The following is a 22,008-nucleotide window of genomic DNA, read 5'->3' on the forward strand; positions in this document are numbered from 1 at the left end:
AAATAGGTAAAGGATTAACAACAAAGAAACAGACTCAGAGCACCAGGGAGGAAAAAAATGGACTGCAAAGATGGGATATCTCACTATAGTCCATCTATACAGTGAACACATTAACAAAACCAATACCCCTACAGAAGAGATGTTGCTGCTGATACATGCAACTAAGCACCATGGTTTTTCAGGGCCCTTCCTTGCTTTTGGAGTCTACATGAAAACAGGAACATCTCTCCTTGATGTGTAAAAAGCAATGGTGGAGGGGTGACGGATTAGTGCTCTGATCACGGTGAATGTATCTGTAGCGGTAACAACTGAATACTCCTAATGTTCTTATGACACCTTAAACACTACTAAGTTGTACGTGACATAAGCTGTTGGGGACTGAAAACCATTTCTTCAGATGCATGCACTGCACGTGGCTGTTAGGAGATGCAAATGACATGAAACTACAGCTGATCTACAAAAAGTGGAAGGATTCAGATTTGGAGTGCTGAACTCAGATATCACTTTTTAATTGGAATGGCAATCCCTATTTATTTGTTTGTTTATTCCTTCCTTCCCTGCCTTTTTCCTTGAAAAGAACCTAAAACAGCTTACAGGAATGAAAGACAATTTTTAAAGTTGAAAACAATGAGTATACAATGGTGGGTAACGTCATTAAAAGATAATATTTAAAACTACAAACAATGAATAAGGAGGCAACTTACAACATTAACAGGCCATATAAATGCAAAGATCAGTAAGTATACAAAAAAAGTCACTCTGAGAAATGGGAAACACAAGTAGTACCAAAAATCCAGTCAAAGCAGTAATATGTAACTATCTATCTAAAAATCACACACAGGTAGCTGGTTTATTGAGGGAAGGCTTACCTGAAGAGAAATCTCTTTGCTTGAAACATTCCATCATTTCACCAAATGCATGGGGTTCCAGGGAATCTGATATTCATAAACCATGAGTATGAAAATCCCTGGGGATATGCAGAACATGTTTTCTAACCCAAGCTCTAGGCCAGGTGCTCACAGTTTCAGGAAATGACAATGCAATTCAGTCACACTAGGGCTCAGGGAAGAAACAATCCCTTTAAAAATGATTGTTAAAAAATAACCATTGCCCTGATTTTAAGAGGCCAAAAAGTAATGTGAGGATCAAGCCCTCTATAAATGAATACTGAATGAAGGATGTTCGCTTTCCTTCTATATCCTTCAATCTACAGTAGTTCTCAGGGGGAAATGAGATGTTGATGTTCTTTATTAGAAGTAAGTCATACCAATAAATAAGCACTACATCTCAGCTCTTTCTTTGATGCTTCAAGGAACATGAATTCTCACAAAGGCTTCAGTCAGTGGGAGTAAGTACCATGGAAATCAGAAATTAAACATTCCTAACCTTTTACTTAGCCTTGCAACTTTGTACCTTGTAATTTTAGAGAGTTCTTGCCAAGATTTGGGACTTGACCACATGACACGGTGTCAAAATACCTCTACAAATCACAGCTCTAGTGAAAGTGCAAATTCCGTCAACAAATTGATGTGCTAATCCGAACTTTGTTAAAGGGAGTAAGGTGCTGGAAATGCAATGTCAGAGCTGGGGAAAACTGATTTTTCAGACAACTTCCAGAATGCCCCAGGCAAACATCATAGCCAGAGAAGTAAATTTCCCGCTGCATGTGCCAATGAGTAACTGTCTTCCTTGATGTCTGTCTAGAGAACTAGTCCTCTCATGTGCTATGTGCTACAGTCTGGGTGTCTGAAACATGATGCTCCTTTTTAATTCACAGGAACAATATGGGATGGGGAGGAACAGCAGACTGGCTTTTTCTTTTCAATGGATGTTTGAAATGGTTTCCAGATACATCACTTGAAACAACAACATGAAAAATTTTGTTCTTGTATATACATGCTGTCATGAAGAAAATTTGATTCACAGTATATTCTTTGGAGGAGACGGAGTGAAACATGAAAAGTGTTGAGAATCAGCTTGAACCAATCATTTACATTTTTCCCCTCAAGAAGAGCTGAATCTTATGGTGACTGCAAATGGCAGTAGGATTTAAAATAAACACACTTTTTAAAAGATGAATTCCAGCTACCAAAAATAAAAATGTCATCCTCTTGCTTTCACTGATCTTAATCCTGCTTGGATATTTCTATTGTTCTCATGAAATCCAAAAGTTGAGCGATATCTCAAATAAAGAAAATAATTTTCCCAGCAGAATGCAGAGCCAAAGTAAAGATGCATTTGTAGATTAACATCATGAATATAGCCTACCTTGGAAAATCTTTGTACACTGCTTTAGACACCGACCCACTTTAGCACTTTATCTGCCTGATAAGGAGTCAACCTTTAGCAAAGAACCACTGAGCAGGATTTGTGAAATGTGTCCTTTGCCTAATGTTATGGTGTGGGATAGTAGATAAATATTTTATTTTATTTTTACCACTCTTTAGCTTTGCATGACTGAGACATGTGCCTCATTTACTTCATTTATTTTGTAGTGCTACATCTGTTGGAGTTTTTACAACCTTACATGCTGCCTGGAGTAGTTTCGGCGGGGAGAGAGATTTCTTTACTAGAGTCCAGCACTAACCAATTGTTCTTTCCCTGGCTCCGAATTCAAATAGTCTCACCTCTTTGCTCCATGTTTTCCTCCCTGTCCTGAGTCTGTTGAAGTTTGTTGAAGGCAGTCATGTTTATCGGCTTGCTGCTTGATCTCTTCACAGCTGTAAGTAAAGAAAATAATTTTTGTTCATTCTTATAAGAGTTATTGAAACTGTAAGTACCAGTTAATGAGAAAGGGGCTGGACTACTTTTGATGCCAGCTAGTGGAATTTAATTAAAAACAAAAAATAAAACTCTGCACCAGCAACTGCTGGTGCCCTGAGACATAGCAACATAGCTTCCTCGCAGGAGAAATTTATGGCAGTGATGTCACCATAATATGTTTCTTAAAACAGGTTTCCTTGCTTCCTGCATTTGCTGAGTCAATTCATAAAATAATCACAGTCTCTCTAAGATTTTTATTGGTTCACTGCTGTGTTTTTTAAAATCCTTCCCAAGATTGTGTGTCCACCTCGACTCCTTAACATCATCAAGTCCTTTCATGAGGAAATGAAGGGCACTGTAGTGTTTGATGGCTCAACATCAGATCCCTTTGACATGTGAAGTGGAGTGAAACAGGACTGTGTCCTACCACCACCCTGTTTTGGATCTTTTTTGCTGTCATGATGAAGCATGCCTTTGGAACTGCAACAGAAGGTGTCTATCTCTGGACTAGATCAGAGGGAAAGCTCTTTAATCTCTCTAGATTGAGAGCGAAGACCAAAGTCCAGCTGAAATGCATGCGGGACTTCCTCTGCGCTGATGATGCAGCCATTGTTGCCCACTCTGCTGAAGACCTCCAACAACTCATGAATCATTTTAGCAAGGCCTGCCAAGACTTTGGATTAACAATCAGCCTGAAGAAAACACAAGTCATAGGTCAGGGTGTGGACTCACCTCCCTCTATTACCATCTCCACACAAGAATTGGAGGTTGTTCATGACTTTGTGTACCTTGGCTCAATGATCTCTGACACTCTCCCCCTAGATGTTGAGCTGGATAAATGCACTGGCAAAGCAACTACCATGTTCTCTAGACTCAGAAAGAGAGTATGGCTTAATAATAAAAAGCTGACGGCATATACCAAGATCCAGGTCTATAGAGCCTGTGTCCTGAGCACACTCCTGTACTGCAGTGAGTCCTGGACCCTTTGTGCACTGCAGGAGAGGAAGCTGAACGCGTTCCATAAGCATTGTCTATGATGCATTTTTGGTATCGCCTGGCAGGACAAAGTTCCAAATACAGTAGCCCTAGAACGAGCTGGAATTTTTAGCATGCATACATTACTGAAACAGCGACATCTAAGTTGACTTGGGCATGTTGTGAGAGTAGCTGATGGTTGGATTCCAAAAGATCCTCCTGTTTGGAGAATTAGTGCAGGGAAATTGCCCCAGAGGGAGACCACAGCTGTGATACAAGGATATCTGTAAATGGGATCTGAAGGTGTTAGGAATGGACCTCAACAGATGGGAAACCTTGACACCTGAGTATTCAGCCTGGAGGTAGGAGGTGTATCACGGCCTCTCCCAATTTGAAGAGAGCTGGAGAGGGGACAGATTGTATCTGTCTTCAATGTGGAAAAGATTGTAACTCTCGAATTGGCCTTCTCAGCCACACTAGATGCTGTTCCAAGTCCTCCATACAGAGCACGTTACCATAGTCTTTTGAGACTGAAGGATGCCTAACTAACTGTAACTGCTGTGTAAGTGGTTACTTTGGAACCATCCAGTTACAAGCACTAGATGACCTTGCTTCTGAATAGACTTTAGCAAATCTCTGGAACCCAGGATAATTAAGATTGAAGTTCAAAATGGAGGGATGTATCTTTAAGGGTTGCTACTGGTCTAAAGGAAGGGTATTCCCACTAGTCCTCATCAGCAATCTTTTCCCAAAACACTTTTGAACATTACCACCAATGATTAAATTGTGCACTAGTCTAATCACACCTCTTTCAACAATGTTCACTACAACATAAGGAAGGTGTGACCCTTACAGCCTCTCATTCTCACAAAGAAACTGAGAAAAAAGTTTGTTTTTGTTTCACAGCAAGATTTATTTGCACAAGTCCCCCAAGAAATCTCACTGGATGTTTTCGATTTTTGTTTAGGGTTTTTGCCAAGAATTATTGCTATGCAAAATGGTATGTTTTCCTGCCCATGATTCTTTTGGAAGGCGCAGTGCAGAAACTAGCAGTTTCTCATGTAAAAAAACTGGAGAAAAAATAGGAGAAAACAAAGAGAATGGGGGGCTTATTTTTCCAGTACCCAAGAAATCTTGTTGGTGCCGAGAAAGTCTTGGTGCGAAACGTCAGCGTGGCAAGACTTGAAAAATCTCTGCAAGTGAGGAATTTTTTCAAATATTCTTCTCATCTCTGATTCAGGTGTATAAGATGAAGCCTTGCAGGATTTAGAGCACTGTGCTATGTCATGACACATTTTTATTGTGCTTTAGTGTGCCTTAGTGTTAATTTTCATAGTAAAGAGAAGCCCACCGGCAGGATATAGATACATACCATCTTCCTGCTCATGCTTCCCAAAATGCTACATGGAGAGGAAAACTGCCTCTGGTACAGCTGACTATATGAGCCTCTATGACTAATACTCATAGATAACAATAACCTTCTTCCATTTCTCTTATCTTCTTTTAAAGCCATCTAAACTGGTAACCACCATTAAACAAACTGTGATAGTGTATTTTTTTACTGTATGCTGTGTGAAGAAGTACATTCTTTTGTGTATTCTAAAGCTGCCACTGTTTAGTTTCAGTGGATGACTCTACATGCTTAAACTAGGAGAGGTGGAATATCTTCCCGTACATGTGTTCTATTGTTCACATAACTCTATATTATAGCTCAACCATCCCTCTCCATTTTATTTTATATATATGCTGTCTTTCTCCCCATAGGGGACCCAAGGCAGCTTACAACAATTCAAATACTGTAAGTTTTTAAATGCTACAAAACTATGAAAAAATATAGTGCAATCTCTATTTAGAAGTAAGCCCTAACATGTTCAATAGCTTTATTCCTTGTACAGCACACTTCAAATGTCTGAGACAGGATCACAGTGATGCTTTCTTTCCTCAGGTAGAAGGTTCCAAATACTAATTACTTTCTGTGGTGATTCAATTCCACTGTTGCACGGCAGGTGGAAATAAAGAACACAGAGGTTAAAGGTCAAACCCAGTTGTCTCTTAATTGTAGGTCGTGACATTTAGTTATTTCAAAGTTGGTTGAGCTTCTTTCCTTGCTACAAAAAAAAAAAAGAGCATGTGGCTCTCTAGACTCTATGAATACTAATGAGTACCACAAACATGCAATCACAGAACCAAAAAAGCACACAAGATGAAGGGGGGAAATGAGGTGATGTTCTCTGTAGAATAATAAAAATAACAGAACGTTGGCATTTCATTTTACTTGTGATGATGGAATGTGCTTTGGAAATCACTCAGCTTGAATGCTGTGCCTTTCATGATACTCCCCTCAATATTCAGTTTTGTAGACTGAGTACTCAAAACATGATATGTCTGCTTTGTTACTCTGCAGGATTCTTTTAGTTTATAAAATTTGATTTCTTATTGTTCTGTTTACTACTTCTTATTTATAGTCTGCATGAAAAACAATCACTGGAGAACTCAATGGTTCCCATTATTTATCTGTTAAGAGGGATGATGTATGAAAGCAGAAAACATCTTGGATTTTTAAAAACTTGTATTTGCATGACATAACATTCATTGGGCTGTTAGGAAATCATGAGTATGCTACTATCTTTACTGGTTCCTCCCATCCATAACCAGTCTGAATAATGTATTAATATATTAACTTTAAAACAAAGTACTTGGCCAGTTAATCCAGGTAGGGAATGAGTGCTTAAGATATATAAATTCAAATTGAACTGAGTATTGTGAGTTTCATACTTCCTGAAGTTTGTGGCTACACACTGCCTTCTCCCCTGATTTCCCTGCTCTTTTTAGAGAGCCACAAAGAGCAGGGTATGTATGTACAATTTTATATTCTTGCCTCAAGTGTATAATTAGCTAGCTACAGCTCTGGACTGAGAATATGAAGTACCATACAATATGCATTCTCAAAGTCAATTTTAACTTTTTGCTGCATGCTGTATCTTAAGGAAACTGTCCCAGGCAATGTCTATTCTAAATTTTATTTCACGGCTATGTTTCCACAATTCATTAAAGCAAATTCCAGGATACCTATATTTGTCAAAATGCTCCACATTTTCATTTTGGATCTTTAACTATGTTTCTTGAGCAGTCAGCGTATTATTGATTACCATCAATTTGGATTTCTTAATATTCACTTTTAGACCATGTTTATTACTTAATTCTTTGACTTCAGCAAGCAGGCAAAAACCCTTCTCATCAAGCAAGTTTTTTCCACAGTGACTGGCTGCCTGAGTGCAATTTTTAAATGGGTTGTTGTGCCTTACTGCTTTGAATGTGTTTTTAGTATTGCTTTTGTTTACCATTTCTTGCTATTTGTTTAATCATTTTTAGTATTTGTATACTTATTTTTTAGCTTTAAGTAGTCTTTTGATGATGTTAGCCACCTTTTTATACTTATTGTTTTTAACTTTAAATATTGTCCTTCAATGATGTAAGTCCTCTTGAAGGAGAAAGATGGGGTCTATATAAATAAATAAATAAATAAATAAATAAATAAATAAATAAATAAATAAATAAATAAATAAATAAATAAATAAATCATTGAGTAACTATTGCAGATAATCTAAACAGGCACCCAGCAAATGCTTTCCTAAAATATCCTTGGAATACAGATTGAAAAGCAGTGGTGAGACCGTACTTCCTTGTATTTTTCTTCATATCTCTGTATCTTCTGTTATCTTCAACTTCTACTACAGGTTTCTGCTGTCAGTAGAAGTTGACAATTTATATAAATATCTAGTGAATCAATATCTTTGTTTACCAATAGTTCCATCCATGTGGAGCTTGTCAAAAGTCTTTCTTCTTGTTAATAAAGCACAGAATATATATTCATGTTACTGCACCTCTCCCACATACATGTACACAGAAAATGCTTCCCAGGATGTCAAACCTCTTCTGAATCTAAATTGCCTGCCTCTTGCTCTGCCTTCATGCTTCTTGTAAATTCCACACTATTGTTTATTAAGCTTATTATTCTGTGATCATTACAAAGTTCAGCATTTTCCTGATAATATAATAAACATCACCTCAGCCCAATTTCAGGATTGATTCCTGTTTGTAATGTTGAAAATGTTTCATAATATGTTAAAGTTATGAGTTAAATCAAATTTAAAACATAAACAATTGATTAAAACACAGTCTTTATGCACTTAACATACCCAACATTCTCCTAGTCTCTCTACGCCACGAATGGGAGCCAAGAGTTCTCAAAGGGTTTGAAGAATCCTTGATGCATTTTCTGGCCTTGCAAAGATGGACAGTTTTAATTGGAATCTTAGTAAGGGAGTCAGCATTTGCTCCACATTTTTGGCAGATTTGCAATATCTACAGGCAGAATCTGACTCAAAAGAGCTCTGATTGTCAACATCCATGAATTTTTGTAATCTCCTTTTAAATCCATCTAAGATCATGGCCACCCTCATCTTGTGGTAGGGAGTTCCATGAATTAGGGCAGTGGTCACTAACCTTTTTAATGCCAGGGACCAGTTTACTTCAAGACCATTCTCCCAAGGACTTGGGGGTGGGGGTGGCGGCGTCTGTCCATCTTTGCATGTGGGGGCATTCATGCGTTTGTCTGTGCATCTGTGCGTGCAAGCATGTGGGTGCACAGGGGGCATGTGTGTGTCTGTGCATGCATTGGGGGTGAGCCTATGTGTGTGTGCATGCAGGGGGCAGGCAGGCAGGCATCTGTGCATCTGGGGTGTGCATACAAGCATGCGCGTATGCTTGCATGTGTGTGGGCAGGAGTGCGCACACTTTCCTTCGGCCCTCGAAGATCTGTCTCAGAAGCCTGGTCATTCAAAGGCCATGGACCAATACCAGTCCTCAGCCCAGGGGGTTGGAGACCCCTGAATTAGGGCATGCTCAATCAAGTTTATTTTTCATTCACATAGGATCCACTGAGCTTCTCCAGAAATGATAAACTCCTGATTTCGATAAGCTTCATGGGATAATCCATGAATACCATAATATCAGAAAAACAATGGGTACTTCTCAATACTCACAGTAATTCTACAGTATCTTAAATATCTCTTAGAACTGTATTGTTCTTGCATCATATCCAATAATGACAAAAAACACAGTCACTCAGACAAATTCAGTATATGAGCAAGGACGTTTTTTTCAATTAGTTGTATTAACCAAATGTGAAGTCAGAAAAGGACTCCAGTGCAGCCTGTTCTAGGAACCTGATTTATTGCTCAAGAATTAATTGTAAACACTAGAAAAGCTGCATTTGAATTTTTTTCCATGACATTTAAGCAAACTGTAAAAGGCATCCATGTCTAATTACTTACCTAGACAGAGACATGCAAGATGCCAGATTAGATCTTGCACATTACCTATGGCCCTGGGAAACAAAAATCTGATCTCGATTTTGAATGAATATTGTTCTTCAGCATCTTGGGGTCTTTTTTCCCTTCTATGCAAACATACAGTACACAAGGGAATACTCAGATTCAAATCCAATTTCAGAGTCCAAACCCCTTTGGTGTCTGAGAATATTGAAAACATGGGTAGTCACATACCAGCCACAAATTCAATGACTGGTAGAATAGAAAACATTATATATATTTTTACTGAAAAGATAATTTGCTTTATGCCACAACATTAAAACTGTATCCAGGAAAGCTGTGTTCCATTATTGTCCTTTAAAGATGCGGCTGAATGTTTAAATTCAGTGGTTGAAATCCTGTTGCGCAGTTATCCTAATTGCATAACTTTTGTAAGTGAATTGCCACAAGTTAGGAAATCTCTGTAGACATGCAACATATAATGTCGACAAGACTGATTAATTTGCAACAATTCATTGCCAAAAGCTATTTCCATAACAGTGCAACAGGATTTCAGCCAGTGTCTCAGCTATCATGCCTGGATTGCTGTTGGTATTGTTCTCCCAGGCTTTCTCCTTTCACTCATTTTTCTGCTCTGCTCTTCCCCTCTTTTAGTTTTTGCAGTGCTAAAGTGACATTTGAGTATGAATTCTGAAAATACAATTTTGCTCAATATCATTCTGAGAGCTGATGCAGACATTTCTCAGCAGGTCAGTCACTGCAACCCATGCATAGGAGAATGCCTTCTTAGCCGGTTCTCCTGCTGTGCATGCAAAAGCTTCTTCCCTCAGTCACTGGCTTGATACATTCTCCTGCACTGTTGAGAGATAGCAAAATGGAGACTGCACCAGCAAACTTGCGGAACTCTACTACCTATGCTAAGGGAGAGGGTACATGGAAATGAATAATGCTTATCAGTCTCCTTTCTACAGGGCTGCTATAGCTCAGTGGATTGTAGTGCCTGACTGCATTCACTGTGTCTCCTAAGACAGGATCAAGTGAGATCATCTGTACTGTAATGTGAGTTGCCAGTAGTGATACAGTATGTGTCTGCCTTGATCAAGCTGCATATTCCAGAGAGCCACTAAAAGAAGATTTTATTAAACTGCTTTGTGAGCATTTTATGCCTAAAAAATCTTGGCAGGATTTGCATACAGGGGAACGGATTTGATGGCACATAATTAATTTGACTCCTTTCTATCTTTCATTTATCTACCCAAATGATTAGCCTGCTATTCACTGTAATAACAAAATAAGAATTAAGAATTGTATTGTTGTGCTGGATCAAACACCCATGTAATTCAGTGTCCTGTGTCATATAATCACTGTATAGATCCCACTAGGAAGCTCATAAGTAAAACATATAGCCAAGAACCCTCTCCCAGTTTGATATCCCATTAACTGGCATCCAGTAACATGTTAAATCTGCACCTGAAGGTTGCATTACAATAACTTATTATCCATAGTTTTGTCCAGTTCCATTTTAAAGCCATCTAATCTGGTGTTCAACAGTACATGTTGTCACAGTGAATTCCATAAATTAATTATCTGTTCTGTTCTGAATCTCCTGCTAGTTTGATGCAGAGAAAACAAAACAAGTGGCATATCAATGCATGATTGCATTCTTCATATGCTTATGTCAGGAAAAGTTGAAGACAACAAGGGGGGATGGGATACCAAATAAAAGATGGAGTGATTCAAACAATGAAACCATGGTCTAGACTCTTGAATGTGCAAGGGCTGAGCAGATAGATCTGTGAGAAGCAAGATTTTTATGAGATTGCGAATTCATAGGATTACCATAGGGAGGTCAGAAGCAACATGATGGCACATAACAACATGGGTTTTGGGTGGGTTGGAGATTTTATAGCCAGAACATAAATATCATGGGTTACCATCATGATACCATGAATTGCACCTAATGTTGTCTGATTTCAGAAACTAATTAATGTCAGCCCTGATTATTATGTAGATGGGGCACTATCAGGTAGTATCAGAGATATACAGATAAAGACAGGAAAGAATTCTGCTTGAAACAAGGGAGAACTGCTCAAGAGACTGTTGGACTAGATAGACCAATGAGCTGACTCAGTATAATGCAGCTTCATAAGCTGCTATTTTCCTGTGATAACAAAAAAATACATTTTGATCCATATTTATATTTGACTATATTCAAGAACGGTGAACCTTCACAAGAACAATTCTCAAAAGCCCAGAGCAGAAATGAATATTGCTAATCATTCCTGTGCCGGAAATAACTTACCTCACAGCTAATATCCAATCATGTGGCGTGTATTCCAACGACTTGTGCTTTAGAGTAAGTTTCTGTGGTAATTTCTCCCTGTACCCCCACCCCCACCAGCCTCCATGACAGCTTGTTGTCGTTGGCTTCAGTCATCAAACCACGTATTTCTATCGATTGAATTAGAAGTACTTCAGAGTATATGGTTTGGAGATTAACTTTATAAGCAGCGTAGTAACTATGCTTTCCCCCCTGTTTTTATGTGATGTCAGTAATTTATTGCAATTCCTCGCAGCCCATAGAAACCTAAATGTTTCCTACATGGAACAGTTGTTTGTTAGACACTACAACCCTTGCTATGCTTTCTTTTTGCCAGTACACTCTCAGCATGTTTTTGATCACGCTTAACTTCTGACATTTTTATGATCTTTCCCCAAGCTGGTTTATTTTCACCATAATTAATCTTACTTTTCTTGGAGGTTTGAAGACTCCCACCATTCAGCAAAATTGATGGCATCCTCCATTTCCAAGCTGATATTGATCTCAAGGATTCTCCATTTCCAAGCCAGATGTTTTTCACCAAATTGTTACCTAATCAGGTTATGCTTTTTATAGGCAGCCAAGACTTTTTAATAAAGGGAGCCATTTCGTCAGGAAACATTGGACGGTACTTTAAGATTTCTATATTTGTACATAATCTCTGTCATCTGGAGATGCATTGTTCGTCAAAATAAGAAGTCATTTGCCTTTACCTAGACCCTTAGTCTTCAGCATATGACTCAAGGGCACACTTTACACACAATTTATTGTTCAGTTTACACCAGAGATTACATATGGGGAGTCTGTGGTATTAAACAGCCAACTCCTACAAAGTTGTCTCCCAAGGAAAGACTTTTCCTACTTGAGGTATTCAAGAGAAGAATTACGAACAAAAAAGAGAATTTACTACTAACATGAAAAGTATATTGGCCTTAAACATATTTGAGATGTATAACTGGTTGTACTGTTTGATTGGTAATTAGTAATAGTAGCAGCAGCGGTAGTAATAAAACCATACTATCCGTGGTATGCCCTTCTTGTGAATATCTCATTCTCACAAATTGATGGCTTTTTCAACACCTTCCTTTTCCTTCATAAAATGCATAGCATACGTTAAGTGCAACACTACTGGAATCAGGAAATCTGAATATTACAAGCAACCTACCAAGCCACCACTAACACATAGGAACATCTGTTCAGATTTTAAATGCAGATAAAATTATGAGACATCTATCATGAGATATACAACATAAAATAAAATAAGGAAGATAAAACATTTTCAATAATTAAATAATAAGCATAAGTATAGTTATGCTGCCATACCTAAGGTGCATGGTATCTGATGTTTCTCTTTGGTTAGGCTCATGGATTACTGATAAAATGTAAACTGCTCCAAGAATATTCTTTTTAATACTCTACTATATAGGCACTCCTTCATGGATCAAGGCAGCACTCCTTCATGGATTGCTGCCTTGTCGTGGCGAAGGGGCTTGAGTAATTCAGAGAAGCTATGGGCTATGCCGCGCAGAGACACCCAAGACAGACAGGTCATAGTGGAGAGTTCTGACTAAACGCGATCCACCTGGACCAGGATTTGGCAAGCCACTCCAGTATCTTTGCCAAGAAAACCCCATGAACAGAAACAAAAGGCTAAAAGATATGATGCTGGAAGATGAGCCCCTCAGAAAGTAGGAAAAACCACTGGGATAGTCAGGTATAATCTAAACCAAATCCCTTATGAATACACAGTGGAAGTGAAGAAAAAAATTCAGGAACTAGATTTGGTGGACAGAGTGCCCGAAGAACTATGGATAGAGGCTCGTAACATTGTACAGGAGGCAGCAACAAAAACCATCTCAAAGAAAAGGAAATGCAAGAAAGCAAAGTGGCTGTCCAATGAGGCCTTACAAATAGCAGAGAAGAGAAGGGAAACAAAATGTAAGGGAGATAGGGAAAGTTACAGAAAATGGAATGCTGACTTCCAAAGTATAGCAAGGAGAGACAAGAAGGCCTTCTTAAATGAATAGTGCAAAGAAATAGAGGAAAATAATAGAAAGGGAAAAACCAAAGATCTGTTCAAGAAAATTGAAGATATTAAAGGAACGTTTTGTGCAAAGATGGACATGATAAAGGACGAAAATGGGAGGAACCTAACAGAAGCAGAAGACATCAAGAAGAGGTGGCAAGAATACACAGAGGAATTATACAAGAAAGATTTGGATGTCCCGGACAACCCAGATAGTGTGGTTGTTGACCTTGAGCCAGATATCCTGGAGAGTTAAATCAAGTGGACCTTAGAAAGCATGGCTAACAACAAGGCTAGTGGAGGTGATGGCATTCCAGTTAAACTATATAAAATCTTAAAAGAGGACGCTGTTAAGGTGCTACACTCAATATGCCAGCAAGTTTGAAAAACTCAGCAGTGGCCAGAGGACTGGAAAAGATCAGTCTACATCCCAGTCCCAAAGAAGGGCAGTGCCAAAGAATGCTCCAACTACCGTATAATTGCACTCATTTCACACGCTAGCAAGGTTATGCTCAAAATCCTCCAAGGTAGGCTTCAGCAGTATGTGGACCAAGAACTCCCAGAAGTACAAGCTGGATTTCGAAGGGGCAGAGGAACTAGAGACCAAATTGTTAAAATGCACTGGATTATGGAGATAGCCAGAGAGTTCCGGAAAATCATCTACTTCTGCTTCATTGACTACGCAAAAGCCTTTGACTGTGTGGACCACAACAAACTACAGCAAGTTCTTAAAGAAATGGGAGTGCCTGGCCACCTTATCTACCTCCTCAGAAATCTATATGTGGGACAGGAAGCAACAGTTAGAACAGGATATGGAACAACTGATTGGTTCAAAATTGGGAAAGGAGTACGACAAGGCTGTATATTGTCTGCCTGTTTATTTAACTTATATGCAGAATACATCATGCGAAAGGCCGGACTGGAGGAATCCCAAGCCATAATTAAGATAGCCGGAAGGAATATCAACAACCTCAGATATGCAGATGATACCACTCTGATGGCAGAAAGTGAGGAGGAATTAAAGAACCTCTTAATGAGTGTGAAAGAGGAGAGCACAAAAATGGTCTGAAGTTCAACATCAAAAAAACTAAGATCATAGCCACTGGTCCCATCACCTCCTGGCAAAGAGAAGCGGAAGATATGGAGGTAGTGACAGATTTTACTTTCTTGGGCTCCATGATCACTGCAGATGGTTACAGCAGCCACAAAATTAAAAGACGCATGCTACTTGGGAGGAAAGTGATGACAAACTTAGACAGCATCTTAAAAAGCAGAGACATCACCTTGCTGACAAAGGTCCCTATAGTCAAAGCTATGGTTTTTCTAGTAGCGATGTAGGGAATTGAGAGCTGAACTATAAAGAAGACTGATCACCAAAGAATTTACACTTTTGAATTGTGGTGTTGGAGGAGACTCTTGCGAGTCCCCTGGACTGCAAATAGAACAAACCTATCCATTTTTAAAGAAATCAACCCTGGAAGCACAGATCCTGAAGCTGAGGCTTCAATACTTTGGCCATCTCATGAGAAGAGAAGACTCGCTGATGTTGGGAAAGAGTGAAGGCATGGTAAATATGTCAAAATATCTAGAGGTATTTAACCCAAGATAAGTGCTTTAAAGATGGAATTCTGTCAAAAAGAATGATTAATCTCATTGATTTCATCTTCCTTAGGCGTGTAGGGTAAACTCCAGACATAGCCATTGATTTTAGTGAAACAAATTTAACTACATATTAAAGAATAAACATGAAATAAGCGTCTGAAATCCTGTTACAGTGCTCTACATACACAACAGTAATGATATCATGGTCAATGGTAAATCACTACTGATGAAAGACAATTTAAGAGCACGTATGACTTCTACACAATGCAACAGTGTTGCATGTACCTCAAAATTGCTGAAGGAAGCTTTTAATCAGCAGTGATTTGCCACTGATGTTGACATCATCACCACTGGATATGTAGAACTGAGCAACAGGATTTCAACCAGTGGGAATTAACAAGCACTTAATGCTGGAAAAGCTCAATGGTTTAAGTCTCTGTGTAGTCTAGAAAATGATGTCTCCAGTTTGTTTGCAAATATGTTGTGAATAGCATTTTCTATTTAGGATTCAATAATAATGTTGTGCTTTAGAGTTTTGAATGCAGTCTTGTGTGCTGCATTGATAGTCCAGAATGTGCACATATTTAAAGTTTAGACTGCTTTAATGTTCTGTCATGCTTATAATGCAGTGTAATTAAAGATCACAAGGCATTTTTGTTGATGCTTAGAGTTGTATGAGCAATAGGTTGAGAATTTCCTCCTTCTTTCAACCAAGATGTGGAGATTTGAGACCTTCTAGCTACTTAATAAAGAATGCTTGTCTCCCACTTCTTTATTCTCATCATTTTCTGATGCTGCACACAGAAAGAAAAAATAGCTTCTTAGTGGCATATTTCACTTAGGCATACTTGCTTGTGGGGCCTTTAGAGCATGTTTATATTAATCACACAAGGGCCTCTCTGGTATGAAGGCAACATGACTGTTGTTCTTATATTATACATCATTTATGTTGAAAGGGCAAAGAGTTATAATCAAAATGAGTGTGTCTGGGAACAATCTGCACTGTGCACAGAAAAAAATTCATATGAACATTTAGACACACAGAAGTCTGAACACTGATTCATTGTCATGAGGTCTATACAGTATTTGTCTATCTTGGTCTATGCAAGGTAACTAATAATGTGTAGTGCCACCTTCAAATGCAGTCTGAAGCACCCATGGTGCTCTAGGGCAGTGGTCCCCAACCTTGGCCCTCCAGATGTTCTTGGACTACAACTCCCAGAAGCCTTCACCACCACTTCTGCTGGCCAGGATTTGTGGGAGTTGAAGTCCAAGAACATCTGGAGGCCCAAGGTTGGAGACCACTGCTCTAGGGAACAATACTAACGACAGACACAAATGATGGCTCCCATTTGTGCCATGTTTCTCCTGGACTAAATGGTTCAGGTGGAAATTCCAGCTTGCCATTACTCAGGGGTAAAGATGGATGACAGGGGGAAGGTGTACTTGTTGGTAATGTACAATTGGATGGATGCTACTTGTACATTGTCAGAGAGGACAATGGAAAAAAGAGGAAAATGGTTTGCATTAACTAGTGTGTGTTAATTTATACATGAGAAGCAACATTAGAAATTAGTTTTTACAATTTAAACAGTGCATCTCATGCAAGCATACTTGCTGAATATGCTGGCCAAGTGGGAAACTTAGCAGTCTCTGGTCTGCTTGTCTATTTCTGAGGGTAGCTCACGACCAGGGCAGAAGTGCCTTTCCATGAAAGTTTTGGGGAAAACACACCTCTTGCCCTGGTCCACAGGCCACCCCTGGCATCTTCATACCAGATTTGGACTGAACATCCTTTCAAATGGAGACCCTTGAGAGCAAGGTTGACATCTGGCAAGTCTTCAAATGTGGGTCTCAACCCCCCCCCCCCCAAAAAAAAGGATGTGTGGTCCAGATTACTCAAGTCACATTCATAAATCTTTGGATGACAGGGGATCACGTGAGCATGGGAAATAGAGCTAAGGAGCAAAATCCAAATGTCTCTTCTTCTGGCAGTTTTATAGTCTTATCTGATCACAGGAACCCAGTGATCTCTTGAAATGGATGCATTTTTCTAGAAGCACTCAGTGGGTTAAATCCTGTAGGTTTTGACACAACTTTACAGTTAGGGACAAAGGAGACATGCTCTTAGGTGTACATATGCATTCAGTGTGTCTAATTGTCTCTTTCCCATAAGGCCACTGAGAATAGGTTTGTTCTCTCTACTCATTTTCAGTAACTGAGACATTGTAGATTCCTGGTATCACTTAACCATTTCATCAGCTGTCTTGACAACATCTACACAAGGGATGTCATTCTCAAGACATATACCGAGACTAATCTTGAAAAATTCCACTGAGAATTTAAAAAGGACAGAGAGAGAGAATAAAATGAACAGAAGCTAATCTTCCCAAATAATTCAGAGAAAATTGGGTAAAAGGGTATACAGTGAAACAACAATGGAAAGCAAAGCTGAAATAGATGTCTTCAGTCAGTGAGCCTAGGTCTAAATTTTGCTTAAATGAGATAACTGAACTATTTTCCATATATTCATTTAACATAAATATGCAGCCAACTTCTTTCCCCCAAATTTTAAAATGGCAGGCAACAACATGAAGTGTAAATAGAACTGCAATTGCCTGGTGAAACATCAACATAAACACTGGAAAATTACAGTTTGACACATTTCAAAATCATACTCAGCTTTTTTAATAATTGCAATATCAGTTTACTAGCAAGCTTGTTCCCCTGAATCTTGATTATCCACTTTCTTTATTTCATGGGATTATTTTGCAGTAAGCCTACATCAAGAAGCATTCCATTTTGTTCTAATATCGTGAAAATAAAGTAATATGGGTCATTCGTGAGCCATTTTGGCAACATGCTCCAAATAAGCCCATGGTATCAAGTACATACAGCCAAGACATCTTCCATTTAATCCAGAAGTAACCAAGGAGTCTGGTTTATCCCTCATGCTCTGTAAATTAGGCCTGTCAGATCTAAGAGCCAACATATACAATTCAGGGGAAACCACCAATGTGTCTTATTATTGAATGGAATAAGCAGGCAATGAAAATGTTTGAGTGCCAGCCTTTTTGAAGAAGAAATTAGTATTCATTCAGCATCTCTCACCTCTTTCATTGGTTAGATAGTGTAACAAGCGTGTCCTCTCCTGCTAAATTAAAGATGGTACAAAGGAAATGGTTAAAATGGAAATACAGGCATTCAAGAAACTGTGCTTTGTGTAGTGGACGGAGAGTTATCATTCTCTTATTTAAAAAAAACTCTGTTTTCAAGATTCTTAGAAGAAATATGCTAACTGATCTGTTTTCCTTTTGTTGTGTACTTGTGAGGTTTGCAAGGTAATGCCTGGACATCATGCCTTTACTGACATACACCAGAGGTGAGCAGCTTCTGCAGATCTGGACCAGGAACTATTTCTGCTTCTGAAACTACCAAAAAGGCTAAGAACTTTCAGTTCAGAGAAGTTAGAGGGGGGTATTAAAACTGGCAGAGGATGCAGGGAGAGCTGTAATATGTCCAACGGGTATAATGCTGCTTTTAAAGGCTTCCAGGATTTTGAGGGGGGGGGCTGGGGGATAAGCTGGTGGTCACACAAATAGCCTTGGAGGTGCCCAACTCTGTTACTGGCTGAGAAATGAAACAGCTGCTCCAGCTCTCACTTGTCCTTCCAATTTTCCCGCAAATCTCTTTCTGGCACACAAAATCCTGGAAGTAGCATAGGAAACCATTTTCTACCACAGTACTGGGTCATCTACCTCATAACTATCTACACTGACTGACAGCGGCTCTCCATGATTTTAGGCAGGAGTCTTATGGTTTAGCTCTATCCAGAGATTCTGAGAATGGAATCACACAAGCCATGTGCTCTGCTTCTCAGCTATAGCTCTTTCCAATAGAATGGCACGCATGAGCCCCACACACACACACACCCAAAAAAGATTGACTCAAGTATGTTATATGTGTCTGGCACTTCCTGTAGATCAGCTTCATAGCTTATGAGGAAACTGTTTCCAAATCTTGACAGATTTCTCTTGTGGGAAGAAAATGCCTGCCTTAACCCATATACTTCTGTATTCAATAAAAATAATTTAAGACTCTGTTTTGATAGTCATGTGTCCTCTCTCCAAATCCCTAAAAACCACCACTATGGTTTGTTTGCTTTTCCAGCTTGCCAATAGACACTGGTGTGTTCATCTGTTAAAAATGATACACCACCAAAGAAGCAGGGTTGCTGAGGTATTGAAATGTACTTCAGTATCCAGTGCTCCCAACAGCAAAATGTAGCATCTCAATTAAAAATGAAATAAAGAATATTCCAGTCCTTTACTTTCTAATGTTGCTACATAAAGGAAATTTTAGTTTTTTTCTCCCATCCAGTTACATTTCCAGGCCTAGCACATTGCTTACTGTCGTGAGAGAGGAAAGCCCAAAACAAACGAAGGATAGTCGTCAAGCTTTATTCCACAGCCAACAATACCGTCAAACAAACTTGAATTTCCTTTGTTTGCAAGTTCATTTTAAATCTCTTCTTGCCACTTAATACAGCTTTTTTGAGCCTTCTTTCCATCCCAAAGCAGATTAGACAATATTATGGTTTGTAACAAAACCGCTTGACCTTATTTTCAGTCATAAACATGCAGTGTTGGCCAGCAAAATTCTGTTTTCTCTTTTCACTCTCCTCTGGGTTCTTCATTTTGACCTTTCATTTATGCTCACTGTCTGGAGGGAAGACCTGAAACCAGAGGCCAAAAGGATTAAATTACTAATAGATGCTTGAACAAACTCAGTAATTGTCTGAACTCCACCCCCTGCCAACCATGTCCTATGAGAACAGACAATGTCAGTCTGTGTTTATCCAGAAATTCAGTGGACCAATTCAACCTTCTGAATTAATACCTCAGTATGGGAAACCTTGTTCCACAAAATCATAAGGTTTGAAAAACTGAAGACATGGCCATGACCATTGCTTGTGTTAGAGGTTACATTTGCATCACTTATTGTGCCCTCAAACCTCCAGCAGCCTATGCAGTTTTCAAACTGAGCCCTGTATTCAGTAACCTCCACTGTGCTAGTACAAGGTCTAGGGCACTCATAAGGAAGTATTTATGGATTTAGCACAAGACCAAAATTCCTATTTCCCTTTCCCTTTCATAGCTGATAGCATAAGAGATGGCATGTATCAAGTGAGTGCCAGAGCTTGGGTGGGTATTCAGGCAACTATATATGCAGTCACACACATAGGCAAGCATGCCTTCTCTGTCTGATTGTTGCTGAGACATGCATCTCTGAGGAAATTCTACCGTGGGAGGTAAAAGGGGTGGGCTATCAGCATTCAGCATCCCTTTACTTACTTGACTTTAATTCGATTTATACCCCGCCCCTCTAGACCAGGTCTACTCGGGGCGGCTTACATACATAAAAACACAACAAACAGTATCTTAAAACATTAAAATATCAAAAAATTTAACAATTATATAAAAATTATATAAAATTATATAAAAACCTTGCCAAGATGGAAAGATTAAAGAAAAAGTAAAGAAAAAGTAAAAACAGTTTAATTGACAGGAGGGAAAGCCTGCCTGAAAAACCATGTTTTCAAATGGCTTTTAAGAACATCCAGCGAGGGTGCCAGACAAATTTCCACAGGGAGGCTGTTCCAAAGCTGAGGGGCCACTGCCGAGAAGGCCCAGTTTCTTGTTCTTTCTTTCAGGTCCTCTCTCGGTGTTAGGCCCCTCAGCCTTCCCTGCTGGCTTTGTCGGGTGATTCGGGTAGAACTAGGTGGGAGAAGACGCTCTGCCAGATATTGAGGTCCCAAACCGTTTAGGGCTTTATGCCCTTGAATATCTACTCTGAGAAGCATGATTGACAACAAAGTCTTCTTGGTTTTTCCAGTCACTTGAAGCTAAAATAACCCCTGTGGGTTTCAGAGTTATAACTTTCTGTGGAAAAGAAAGAGACAAAAAAAGGAGGGTGTGTTTTCTCACATAGATATTCAGCAGTCCTGGAGAACAAATAAGTTCAAATAAGAGCATCATTTAGATTCAGTACAAGAATGGCAAAAGTGACTTATGGATTTATATTTGGCCTTGGAAAATTCACCCTCCCAAATTAAATCAGTTGAATAAAATCAGTATGACTAATAAATAGAGAGAGAAGAAAGGTTGTGGGTGCGATCAGATAGCTCCACTTTTCAGTGGTGTCTTAAACTTCATTTCCTATCTTTTAAAAAAGCCAAACAACCTCCATGCATTCACATCATACAAATCAGACCACTGATGTCATACTTGCTTCAATTGGAAATGGCCATTTGTGAACATGGAGGCTGCATTGTCACCCTAGCATGCTCATGTTATCTTAAATTTCATGAACGTAATGCAATAAAACTCATTTATTCATGGAATGTTCCTCTGGAACTAGGACCATTAATGATACTGCCAAACAATCCTGTGGTTCCCTGTTTTACATTTTGTTCAGACTAATAATTCAGAATCAAGATTGTATCATTGGTCCTATTCAAGCATTATTCAACCCAATGTTGAAAAACACACTTATAAGAAGTGTATAGACACATGTCCTCTGTGTGGTTGCATTCTTCATGGTTAAAGTACAGGGCCTGAAGAGAAGAATAGTCCTGCTCAAGTCTCAATCATATCTACAATTTCTCCTTTTCAGATTTGTCCCTATACCATAAAGAACATGATGACGTTGGGGCAGGGGCAGGCTTTTCCTCTAACCATGTTCATAACTCTGGCTTAAATAATTTAATAATTTTAATGAGGAAAGAGTATTATTTACTCTTGGTAGCTCATAAGGGCACAACTCCCTCTCCACATTTTTAGTTGAGGGACTTTCCAGTCTCAGTCCACAGGCCATCATCTCTTTTTTTGTGTGTGTGCTAGAGGTCCGAAGTTTTAAGGAAAATTAACTAGTGATGCTGGATAACTACAGGTAGCAACAAAATGTTGTCCTTTACAAAAAAAAGGAAA

The 22,008-nt window shown here is 39.0% G+C and overlaps 1 long non-coding RNA gene across 1 annotated transcript in view; it reads right to left on the minus strand.

The window, feature by feature from the left end:
• Positions 1-22,008, minus strand: part of LOC140707781 (uncharacterized) — a 126,913-nt gene that overhangs the window by 80,914 nt on the left and 23,991 nt on the right. The window contains exons 3-4 of the long non-coding RNA XR_012087962.2: positions 11,374-19,754; positions 2,628-2,720 (exon numbers count right to left, since the gene is read on the minus strand). This is a non-coding gene — a long non-coding RNA (uncharacterized LOC140707781). The remainder of the gene's footprint in view (positions 1-2,627; positions 2,721-11,373; positions 19,755-22,008) is intronic.

Source organism: Pogona vitticeps, chromosome 5 (assembly GCF_051106095.1).
Source record: "Pogona vitticeps strain Pit_001003342236 chromosome 5, PviZW2.1, whole genome shotgun sequence".
Classification (NCBI taxonomy): domain Eukaryota; kingdom Metazoa; phylum Chordata; class Lepidosauria; order Squamata; family Agamidae; genus Pogona; species Pogona vitticeps.